This window comes from Pinus tabuliformis, chromosome J (genome assembly GCF_031772625.1).
Source record: "Pinus tabuliformis cultivar Carrire ecotype Pingquan chromosome J, CPIR1, whole genome shotgun sequence".
In the NCBI taxonomy this organism is placed as follows: domain Eukaryota; kingdom Viridiplantae; phylum Streptophyta; class Pinopsida; order Pinales; family Pinaceae; genus Pinus; species Pinus tabuliformis.
In genome coordinates, this window is record NC_142295.1 from 556,801,204 (window position 1) to 556,811,642 (window position 10,439).

At 36.9% G+C, this 10,439-nt stretch overlaps 1 pseudogene across 1 annotated transcript in view; it reads left to right on the forward strand.

Moving 5' to 3' along the window:
- Positions 1-8,262, forward strand: part of LOC149228221 (RNA-dependent RNA polymerase 6-like) — an 89,407-nt pseudogene extending 81,145 nt beyond the window's left edge. Inside the window, exon 2 of the transcript XR_016247849.1 lies at positions 6,907-8,262. The product of XR_016247849.1 is annotated as an RNA-dependent RNA polymerase 6-like (transcript). The remainder of the gene's footprint in view (positions 1-6,906) is intronic.
- The last annotated feature ends 2,177 nt before the right edge of the window (positions 8,263-10,439 follow it).

Genomic DNA, 10,439 nt, shown 5'->3' on the forward strand with positions numbered 1-10,439 from the left:
ACCAAATCACACCATGATGAGATAGTATGCTCCATAAGCATCCAATAGTGCAACCAAGGGGTGATCAATGAGACAAGCACATATGAGAAGACCACTAAGAAGTAAGCACAATAATCCAACCAAAGAGAACTGAGACTCCCCCAACCCAAAGACCTCCAAGTAATCAACAACAAATTTCTATCAATGCGATGAAAATTACAAAGTAGAACCTCAAATGATATGAGGTGTAATATGAAGTACATAAAAAACATCTCCCATATCCATTGGGATGGAAAATTAAGGATGTAGAGCTAGAGTTACTAAGCATTGAAAAATTAGATTTTCAATTAATGCAAAGTATGTTGATGAAGTGGAGATAGATGTAGTGCCACTTGATGTCTGTGGTGTAGTCTTTGGAAGCCCCTACTTATACGAGGAATGCTATCTTAATGAGGACAAAGTCAATAATAAATATCACCTTCTTAAGGATGGAAGATCCTTCATTGTTAATGCACACAAAGATAAATCTAAATCTCCTTGCTAAGTGCTAATTGAGCCAAGAAACTAATTAGGTCAAGTAGGAAGTTTGTACTACTTATGTTGTAAATCTATAAGCTCAACTGTGAAAGAGTGTCATTGTTAATGATTAGCCAAGACATCTATAAGGCATCTAATGAGGGATGTACAAAAGAGAAAGGACACTAGTTAGAGAAGCTTTTGTAGGTGGACAACGAAGTGTTCCAAGAGCCCAAAGGGGTACAACTTTTAATAGAAAAGTGGGGCATGAGAAAGAATTTTTTCTTGACTCCCCATTGCCAAACATAGATTGTATTGGTAGTCTGTACCAGAAAAAAATGAAGTGAAGATGCAATAACAATTATTGGAGCATGGAGTAAGTACCTCACCTTGTGGTTCACCTATTATCATAGTGCTCAAGCGCGATGGGACAATGTGCATTGACTACATAGCTCTTAACAAGATCACTTTCAAGAATCAATAGCCATTCCCTGGGATCAATAACTTTTTGGACTATACTAGATCTCAAATCAGGACGTTATTAGGAGTGAGTTAAAGAAGAAGGCACTTGGAATACTTCCTTCAATACGAGGTAAGATCTGTACAAATGGTTGGTAATGCCATTTGGTTTATGTAATGCACAAACTACCTTTGTGCATTTGATGAGTGATGTACTACATCTAGATTCATTTCTAATAGTGTAGGGCCAAAGTCATGCCCTGCAATGTGGAAGTGCGCACTCTCCGATTGTCATTTCTTCTTTTGGTTGAAGATATGGAGATCAAGGAAGGAGTCCCATGTTTGCAGGTTGAAGAAGGCATTCTATGGACTCATGTAGGCATCCAGGGCTTGGTCTTCTAGGATTATATATTTGATGAGTTTGAGCTTCGCTAAGAGTGATGCGGATCCAAAGCTTTATTTATGGTTGTTGATGGGGATCCTTTGATCTTGGTGCTATGTGTTGATGATTTTTTCCTTATCAGAGCAAGGAGACTCATCATTGGGTGCAAGAGGGAGTTGGCCTTAGAGTTTGAGATGAAGGATCTTGGCCCGATGCACTATTTTTTGGGATTGGAGGTGTGGCAACAACCTAATGAGATCTTCCTTGGACAAGGGAAGTACATTGTTCAGATCTTGAAGAGATTTGGTATGATGGATTGCAAGTCCATGGCTACACCTATGGTGACCAATCTAAAGAAGTTTAGTGACTTTGTTTTAGATTCAGATTTGGTGGATCCCACTATATTCCTGGTTAACACCAGGCCAGACATTTGTTCTGCAGTAAACACCTTAAACTAGTATATGGTTAAGCCAAGGAAAATACATTGGGTTGTAGCAAAACATGTGTTGGGGTATTTGTGTGGTGCAATTGGATATGGCTTGAGATATGTCTCAGATGGTGAAGTGAAGCTGCAAGGATATACATATTTAGATTGGTCCAGGAGTGCAAAAGACAAGTTGAGCACATCAGGATGCTACTTCAACCTAGGATTTTCTATGATAACTTGGTTTAATAGGAAGCAGACTGCAGTTGCACTCATTACAATAGAGGCAGAGTACATTGTAGCTAGTGCCACAAGCTAAGAAGCAGTGTGGCTTCAGAAGTTACTTGTAGGACTACTTGATTAGGAGCATGAGCCGATTGTGATATTTTGTGATAATCAAAGGTGTGTCAAGTTTTCAGAGAATCTAGTTTTTCATGACAGGTTGAAGCATATTGAGATCAAATATCACTTCATTCGAGACATTGTGCAGAGAGGAGTGATGGAGCTCCAATACATATCAACAAATGAGTAGATTGTCGACATTCTCACCAAGCCTCTGTCTAGGGTGAAGTTTGTATACTTCAGAGACAAGCTTGGCGTGATACCAAATGCCTCCCTTGTTGAGAGGGAGAGTTGATGTCTTTGCAGGATTAGGACATACCATCTCCTGAAGCCATAAAGGACTTTGACTAGAGGAGATGGATACATTCTCCTTTTGGCACATATTTCTAGACAATTTATGTATTTGTGAACCTTGATAAAGAAAAAATTCTCCTAGAAGAAAAGTTGTTGTATTTTCTCCCAAGTTTGGGTTTTCCAAGGAAAATTTGTTGTCTTCGTTGTGCATCGCTGTCTCTTTATGATCCTACTGTTTTTCACTATATTATTGTTGAGATTTTTTGTGTATAATTGCTCAATGATATTAGTGGATTCAAAGATAAATTGTTAAAGATCATTATGAAGTAATTATCAGATCATAAAATTAGTTTCTACTACTCATTTTGTAGAAAATTCAACACTTTATCCCTAAGCACAAACATATTGTCCCTCAAAAGCATTAGTATATTGTATTAAGATAACATCTTGCAAAAGGTTTAAGGTTTGCAAGGATTAATTTGACCAAATCAACAAATCTTTCTTTAAATTCTTTAATATTTTCATTATCTTTCTTCTTTATTTCATGAAACTAGGCAATCAATAATCTTCCATCTTTTCTATATGCCCATCTTTTGATGAAGGCATCACAAAATTGATCCTAAGTTTTGATGCCCTTGTTAGGTAAATCTTGGAACCATGTTATTGCACTTTCTTCAAGGGAAAGAGCAAAAAGTTTCATGACAACATCTTCTTCCCCAGTATAAAAGCCACTCATTTGCCAATAAAATTTATTTATATGTTCTTCAACTGTGATGACATTATGTCCAAAAAATTTAGGTAGCCATTCGTCAAATTTATCAGGCATCTTGTTAGGGTATCTAGGAATGGTAGACATATAAAAAGGCTTGAAGGCATTGGTAAGTGATGGCTTAGCCATTGGAGCTACTCTTGGAGGGTTATTGAAGAGAGATTTAACTTCAGGAGACTTATATGGAGTTCTTTTATAGATCTTACGTGGATTAGCAAATCTCCAATTGGGTATTTGACTAGAAGTCCCTAAATTCAAATGAGTTTGTGGAGTCGCCAAATGAGCACACTAAAAGAGGCTTTGGAATATACTCATCAAAGAAAAGGTTGAAGCATAGACTTCAAATCTCAAGGAGAAAGAATCAATTCCTCCCTGATAATGATGGTAAAAATGTTACAACAAAATCTAGCACCCTAGTGCAAAGCCTCACTAGGGAACCTAGATCAAGTGCAACAATGGGAGTGTCACAATTGTCACCTCAGCAACAACTCCCCTCATTTTGGTGATGGACACAATCCAACACGTGAGGCTTCTGAATAGATCTTATGGATCAAATAGTCCAATTACCTTGAGCTAAGTTCCCTCTAAGGTTTCTACAATGGTTTCCACCCAAGGATGATGATAGGAAATTAGGGTTTTGGGTGGATTGGAGATTAATTTTCAAATTTGAATTCAAAGGTTCCTATGGTTCAATATAAAAGCTTAGGTTAACTAATAGAGGCTCGAGATAGGTTCCTAGACACACAATCAAAAAGTTACACTTATCAGTGATATACTACCTCTTTAAATTAGAATCTGTAGGCAATATAATAGTTATAATAGTAGCAAATTTAGCCATGGAAACTATGATCATAAAATGTAAAATAATGGCTAAAATTATGAGTAAACAAGAGAATAAATTATAACAATTTTGTATGGTTAAAGGAGGCATGTAGCAACACTTAAACCCTAGACATCAACCCTAATTAATTGTTGGAAAATGCACATAAAATGTAGCTTATACTTATCCAATGTATTCCAAACAATTCCTAATCCTAAGACATTAATGTCTAAGCCAAAAGATGTTGAAAATAAGTGATTTTTTTGTAACTAAACCTTTGTGGAAAACCTCCCGATAAAGTCCCGATAACATCTGGAAATCACGAGTTTTTTAACTCACGGATGTTATCGGCCGAGTTTTTCAAACTTGAAAAACTAGCAATTTAATCAATAAACTTCCGATAAAATCGCGATTCAAACGAAAAAGAATCGTGACTTAGGATCGGGCTGCGTATAAGTTGGGGAAAGTCTAATTGTTTACTCATTTTGCATTCAAACCTTTAGGATTTGAGCCTATGGAGAGAGGAGTTTGTCACTGCCCAAGAGGAGCGGATTTGACCAATTTTGTGGCATCGATTTGGAGTTTTGTCCACTGCTCAACGTGAGAGGAAAAGGCAAAGCCATTCCATATTCTTGTAAAAGGGGCAGAGGAACTCAGTGACTGATTAGTTTAAGACATGTAGATGACTCATGATGATGATATACATTTATTATATTTTTTGTTGATATTTTGACTCTTGAGACTGAGTCAAGACTTGATTCACTGTTGATATGTGATGTAGCACTAGACTTCTTATACATCTTATTTATTAATTTTCTTTTCACATTTATGTGGCAATGCATTTATCTAATGTTGTGGATACTTTGCTAATTTTTTTTTAAAAAATTGCATATTTTGTACTTTTTTAATTTTGCCAAGTTTTTGTCGATTTTTTCAATTTTCTCCTGACTTTAACCACTGTTTCAATTTTCCGACCCTTGCCGATTTATTTCCGAGTTCGACTTTTTCCACGTTGAACTAAGCCCTAATTTTACCCCAAAACAAAAATATGATTTTAGGGTTTTAAGGATTGACACAAGAGATACCACTAGTACCTTATCAATCTAGGGCTAATAATATTTGGAAGAAAAGAGATGGATGTGGATTCAAAGAAATCAAGGGAGATAAACTAGTGTCACTTAGTCCTTTAACCCTAATGTCCTATTTTCTTGGACAAATAAAGGGAGGAAGCTAAACCTAGGTCACTTCAAGGGAACTTGATGAGAAGCCTTGTGCAAGGAAAAATTAGTGTATAAAACATCAACAAAATCTTGGTTAATATTTAATAACCCTAATCCTTCAACAAGAAACAAGATTGGAAGAAGATGACTTATATGGCATAGCACATATCATCAAAGATCACTAATAATTATCCATGAAAAGAGAACCATCCACAAAAAGCTCTCCTAGGAGAAAATCCCTCAACTAGTGCTCTATAACACATAAGATAGAAAAGACTATTATCTAATAGAGTTGTGATCTCCAAGTGTACAATGATCAAATGAACCAAGTTCTTCCCCTATATATGCTAGAGCGACCAAGCGCTTTAGCTTAATTAGGCTAAATCCCCGAAAATATGAAAAATCCACGATTCAAGGTGGGTAGATCATCAATTTGGTCCCCAATATAACCTCAAATGTGAAAATATAATGAAATAACATGGAAGTAACCCTCAAAAGGCCACACATGTGAGTATAGAGGCCTCCAAAGGGTGATGTCATGCCCAAAAGACATGTCTTTATCAAAAGGTGCAAAGAAAGGTCCAAGGAACATGTCTCCTCATGAAAAGTCACGTCACATCACCAAAAGGTGCTCCTCAAGTCCAATGTCATTCTCCTCAAGCGCACATCATGCAAGAAGGTTCCATGTCATCATCAATGAACAACAATATGACTCCAGTGGGCAGCATCAGAGGTGCTGGAGGTGGAGTGTCTCAGGGTGCATGCTAAGTCATCATCAAGCTCAATGTGCATCAACAAAGGTACAATGTCCAAGCTGCAGTGGAATGCCCTGCAGAGGTTGTGTCATCAATGCCCATATCAAGGTATTAATGAAGCATCATCAATGTGCTCTAAAAGACCAGGGGTATGTCTGGAACATCATCAAATACCAACTCAAGGAATCAAGATCAACAAATATGTCACAATAGTCATTGAAGAATATAAAGTCGACCATATTCAATGTCAGAGTCATTAAGTATATCACACAAAGTATCCTCTTCAAATTTCAAACTAGCTTAAGACCTTACACAGGTTGCCAGATTTAGGTGTGGGAGGTTCATCAAATGCCCTTGTCACACAATCCCAACCATAGGGGGAGGAGCAGTTCCTAGGCCGACCCTTCAATCAATAGGTTTGAGTGATAAGTGAAATAGTTTAGGGTGTACTTCATGAGAGGTGTTATAGTCTTATACATGGGTTATGCAAGACCATCATCCATGAGCACCTTTGTTGAGGGAGCACTTGCATTACTTGAGTGACCCTTTCCTCAACACTGCTTTTTCCACCCTTAGCCTTTTCCTTTACTTAGATTTGGCTTTCTTAGCAAGCTTTCATTTCATTTCAATCCCCTTTAGCATGGGCAGTTTATCGCTCACAGCGGTTGGGATGTTTCTTTATGCCCCTTTTACTTTGATAGGCGTTATATGCATGGGATGAGGGTGGTGGCCTCACATGGGGGGGTAGAGGTCAAGTTGTGAATGTAATCATGTGTTGAGTCACATCATCTTGTCTGTTATCCATCCTTTGTCAGAGCTGTAACTTTCTATATTGCTTTATCTTTTGCTTCTTTAAAATAACAGTTGGATTTTGAGTTATAAATAACATGCTTTGAATTCAAGCTTTTTCTTAAATGATCTGCTAACAAAATAATCTTCTTTGCAGGACATTATTGAATTTTTTGTGCAACACATGGTGAATGATAAGTTGGGTGTTATCTGTAATGCCCATGTTGTTCATGCAGATTTAAGTGAAACTGGTGCCTTAGATGAAAAATGTCTCGAACTTGCAAAGTTGGCAGCCATGGCTGTTGATTTCCCTAAAACAGGAAAAGTGGCAGTATTGCCTCACCATCTAAAACCTAAGATATATCCCGATTTCATGGATAAAGCTGATTTCGATGGTTACAAATCAGAGAAGGTTTTGGGTGTTTTGTATAGGAGAATCAAGGATATGTTTGGGGAAGAGGTAGAAAAATGGAAAATTAATGCCGAATGTGAGAATGTATTTGAAGAACTTCCTTATGATAAAGATTTGGAAACTCGTGGATTTGAGGAATATCTTGAAGAAGCTTGGAACTACAAGTGTTCATATGATCAACAACTTCGTGCTTTGTTAGGCCAATTCAACGTTAAAAGAGAGGGGGAAGTGGTCACTGGACGCATTTCCACTCTCTCCAAACTTAATAGCAGGAAGCAGGGCGAAATCAAAGAAAGACTGCAGCATGCTTACAGGGCTTTAAGAAATGAGTTTCGGTTCATTTTTCAAGGAAAAACAGATGGTGAAACTCCTGAACCCTGCAAACGGTCTGAATATGAAGCCAAAGCATCTGCGTGGTACCATGTAACGTATCATCCAACATGGGTGCAGAAGGCCAGGGAACTAACAGAACCAGATGGTTATTTCACTTCTCCTCTTCTGAGCTTTCCATGGATTTCTGTTGATTATTTGGCCCAGATAAAGTTGCAAAAGCTCTGCCCAAATGTAGATTATAGTTCGAGAGTCAAAACCTTTACGACTGTTCTGTTTGGTAAAGCATAATGGCCGAGTAAGTTTTCTTGCTTTCTTCTGTAGGTAGTAAAAACTTAGTTTTGAGGGTTGCTGATTACTTATAGAGAGTTCCATAGCAATCTTAGGCCTTGGAAGTTGAAACCTGCTGAAAGTTTTGCTTCTTATTAGCCCATGGCCAGCAAGGCCTCTCTGCCACCAAATTGCGGAATGCTATTAGTCCAGTGTGAGTCAGTGATTTATTGCACAAAGCTGTGTGCATTTTGAATTTTGAGTACTCTCAACATCTAAAAATTGTATATAGAACATTGTCCTTTCTCTTTTGGTTAGAAAGCTCAACTTTATATCATTCATAACTTTTCTATTAGTTACATTTATTTTTTTATTTTTCAAAGGCTAGTTTAAACTTTAGCAATATATCTCAATATCTTTGACGTGCATATGGCTGTAACTGTGTATTGTGCTTCTTTTTGTGTCAGGAACGAAATGTCAATAAAAAAATATAATATGTTATCTCGTTGAAGCTGTTAAAATGTTTGATGTGACTCTGGCAGGAATATTTTTGAGCACTAGATTCTGTTACTTGGTTTATGGTTGTTTCTTTGACTAATATAGATGGTGGTTTGAATACCCGAGTCAATGTGAGACATGGACGCATTGATATGATCTTTATGTATATGTAGTTTGATTGTTATCAACTCAAAACAGTTGAAAATCATTATTAATGCCATCAAATTTTTTTGGGGGAGGGGGTGCGCGGGGGGCTTTATAGGACTCTTTTTGGGTGTTGATTATCATATAAGCTATGTTGTAGGAAACGTAGGGCAAGGGGGCGTTTCTGTACGGAAACGGGTACGAAACGCTGAAACGCATATGGTACGGCCCTGAAACGCGTTTCAGGCTGTATTGCCATGTTTCAATTCTGAAACGCGTTTCAGGCCGTACTGCCACGTTTCACGAAACTGAAACGTGGCCAGTACGGCCCGAAACGCGTTTTAGGGCCGTACGACTCATGTTTCAGCGTTTTACTTGTGTTTTTTTTTTTTTTTGGTTAATTTGTTTTCTAATTTATTTTTAGGTTATTCTAGTGACTTCTAGTTGCTTCTAGATGCCTGTCTAAAGTTATAAAAGTGAACTTTTGCCCTAGTGTTGATATGCAGTTCATGGTAATGTTAAATTCTTAAAGTAAAAGTGATATTCTCCTCTATTTTTCATTTTCATCTTTTTACTTAAATTTTTAACATTACCATGAAATGACTCAGGATGTTTGAGAGTGGTTTCGCCCTCATTGGATTTCATATGGAGAAAGTAGAATTTTAGATCTCACTCAAAATCCAGCAGACTTATCTATTTTTCAAGATTTCAGGATTGGGGGGACTGCAATGTTTCCATTGGATTTGATCATGTACTAGGGTATGGAACTTGTATTTAATCAAGAGAACCAAGCTCTCTATGCAGGGGAGACTCCCAATAATGAAGAGCATGTAGGGTACTAGGGTATGAAACTTGTATTTAATCAAGAGCACTAAGGTCTTTCGACTATGTAGGAGGAGACTCCCAATCAAGCACGAGACAAGAAATTAGACATTTCTCGTGGCTGATTTTGGATATTTATATTTTCATTATGTGATCATTCATGAGTAAATGTGATGTAAATTTAGAGACTTATAGTTTATGCATTGACAATTGACAATTTTATCATAATGTAATAAATTAGAATGTATCGTATATGCTTTATGATTGCACATATTTCTTAAATGTCCTAATATATATATATATATATTCGCGTTTCCCCGTTTCCAAAATTTGGGGAGATCGCGTTTCGTATCGCTTCCCGTTTCGGAAACTTGTACTCGTTTCCCCGTTTCATGCAGCCTAGCATATAAGCTTATTTGGCAGAGTATATATTTTTTCTTGCTTGTGATGAGTAGTTTACTCCTAATTATATAGAGGTATCCTTAATATAGTTTGCTTGGGAAATTCTGTTGTCATTGATGTCATTGCCACAATCGTCTTCTTCTCTTTTCAAATTAAATTATAAAAATGTATTAATTCACAAACTAACACCTTTAGATTAAAGTAAAAAATATTAGTATTAACCCATGGACAACTAAGAGAAAGGTCAATGTCACCACACAAACCCCCTTCAAACTTAAGGTTGGCTCTTCTCCAACCAAGTGTAGCTTCCCTAAAACGCTGGATTGCTAAAGCTTTAGGCAATAAGGGCTCAAAGTGAAATGAAGACTAGTTTTAGCAAAACAAATGCTAGTACGGTTTTATAAAAGAAAAGATGAGAGGATCAATACTAGTGTCAAGTCCATTGGGAAGATGGAGTGAATACTGAACTTCAAAGGGTGATTGCCATGAAGTTAAAAGTGAAGATGGTCTTAAGAAGAAATAATCAACCATTTCTTGTTGTATGCTAATGCAAAAAGTAACTTGTGAATGCCTAAATAAAGGAGAAATCACAAACACGTATAAGCGTATTTCGTGATATGTAAAGATGTACCAAGCTCAAATCAAGGAGAGAGATACATGTGAACAAATTCCAACAACAAAATACAAAGGTTAAAAGGGGAATGGACCACAAATTTGCTCTTCTTAATAAAGGAACAATATTCTTGATGAGGAATTATGTTACTTATATCATTTCAACTCTGCAACACATTTGATGCTAGCATTTTCAAACT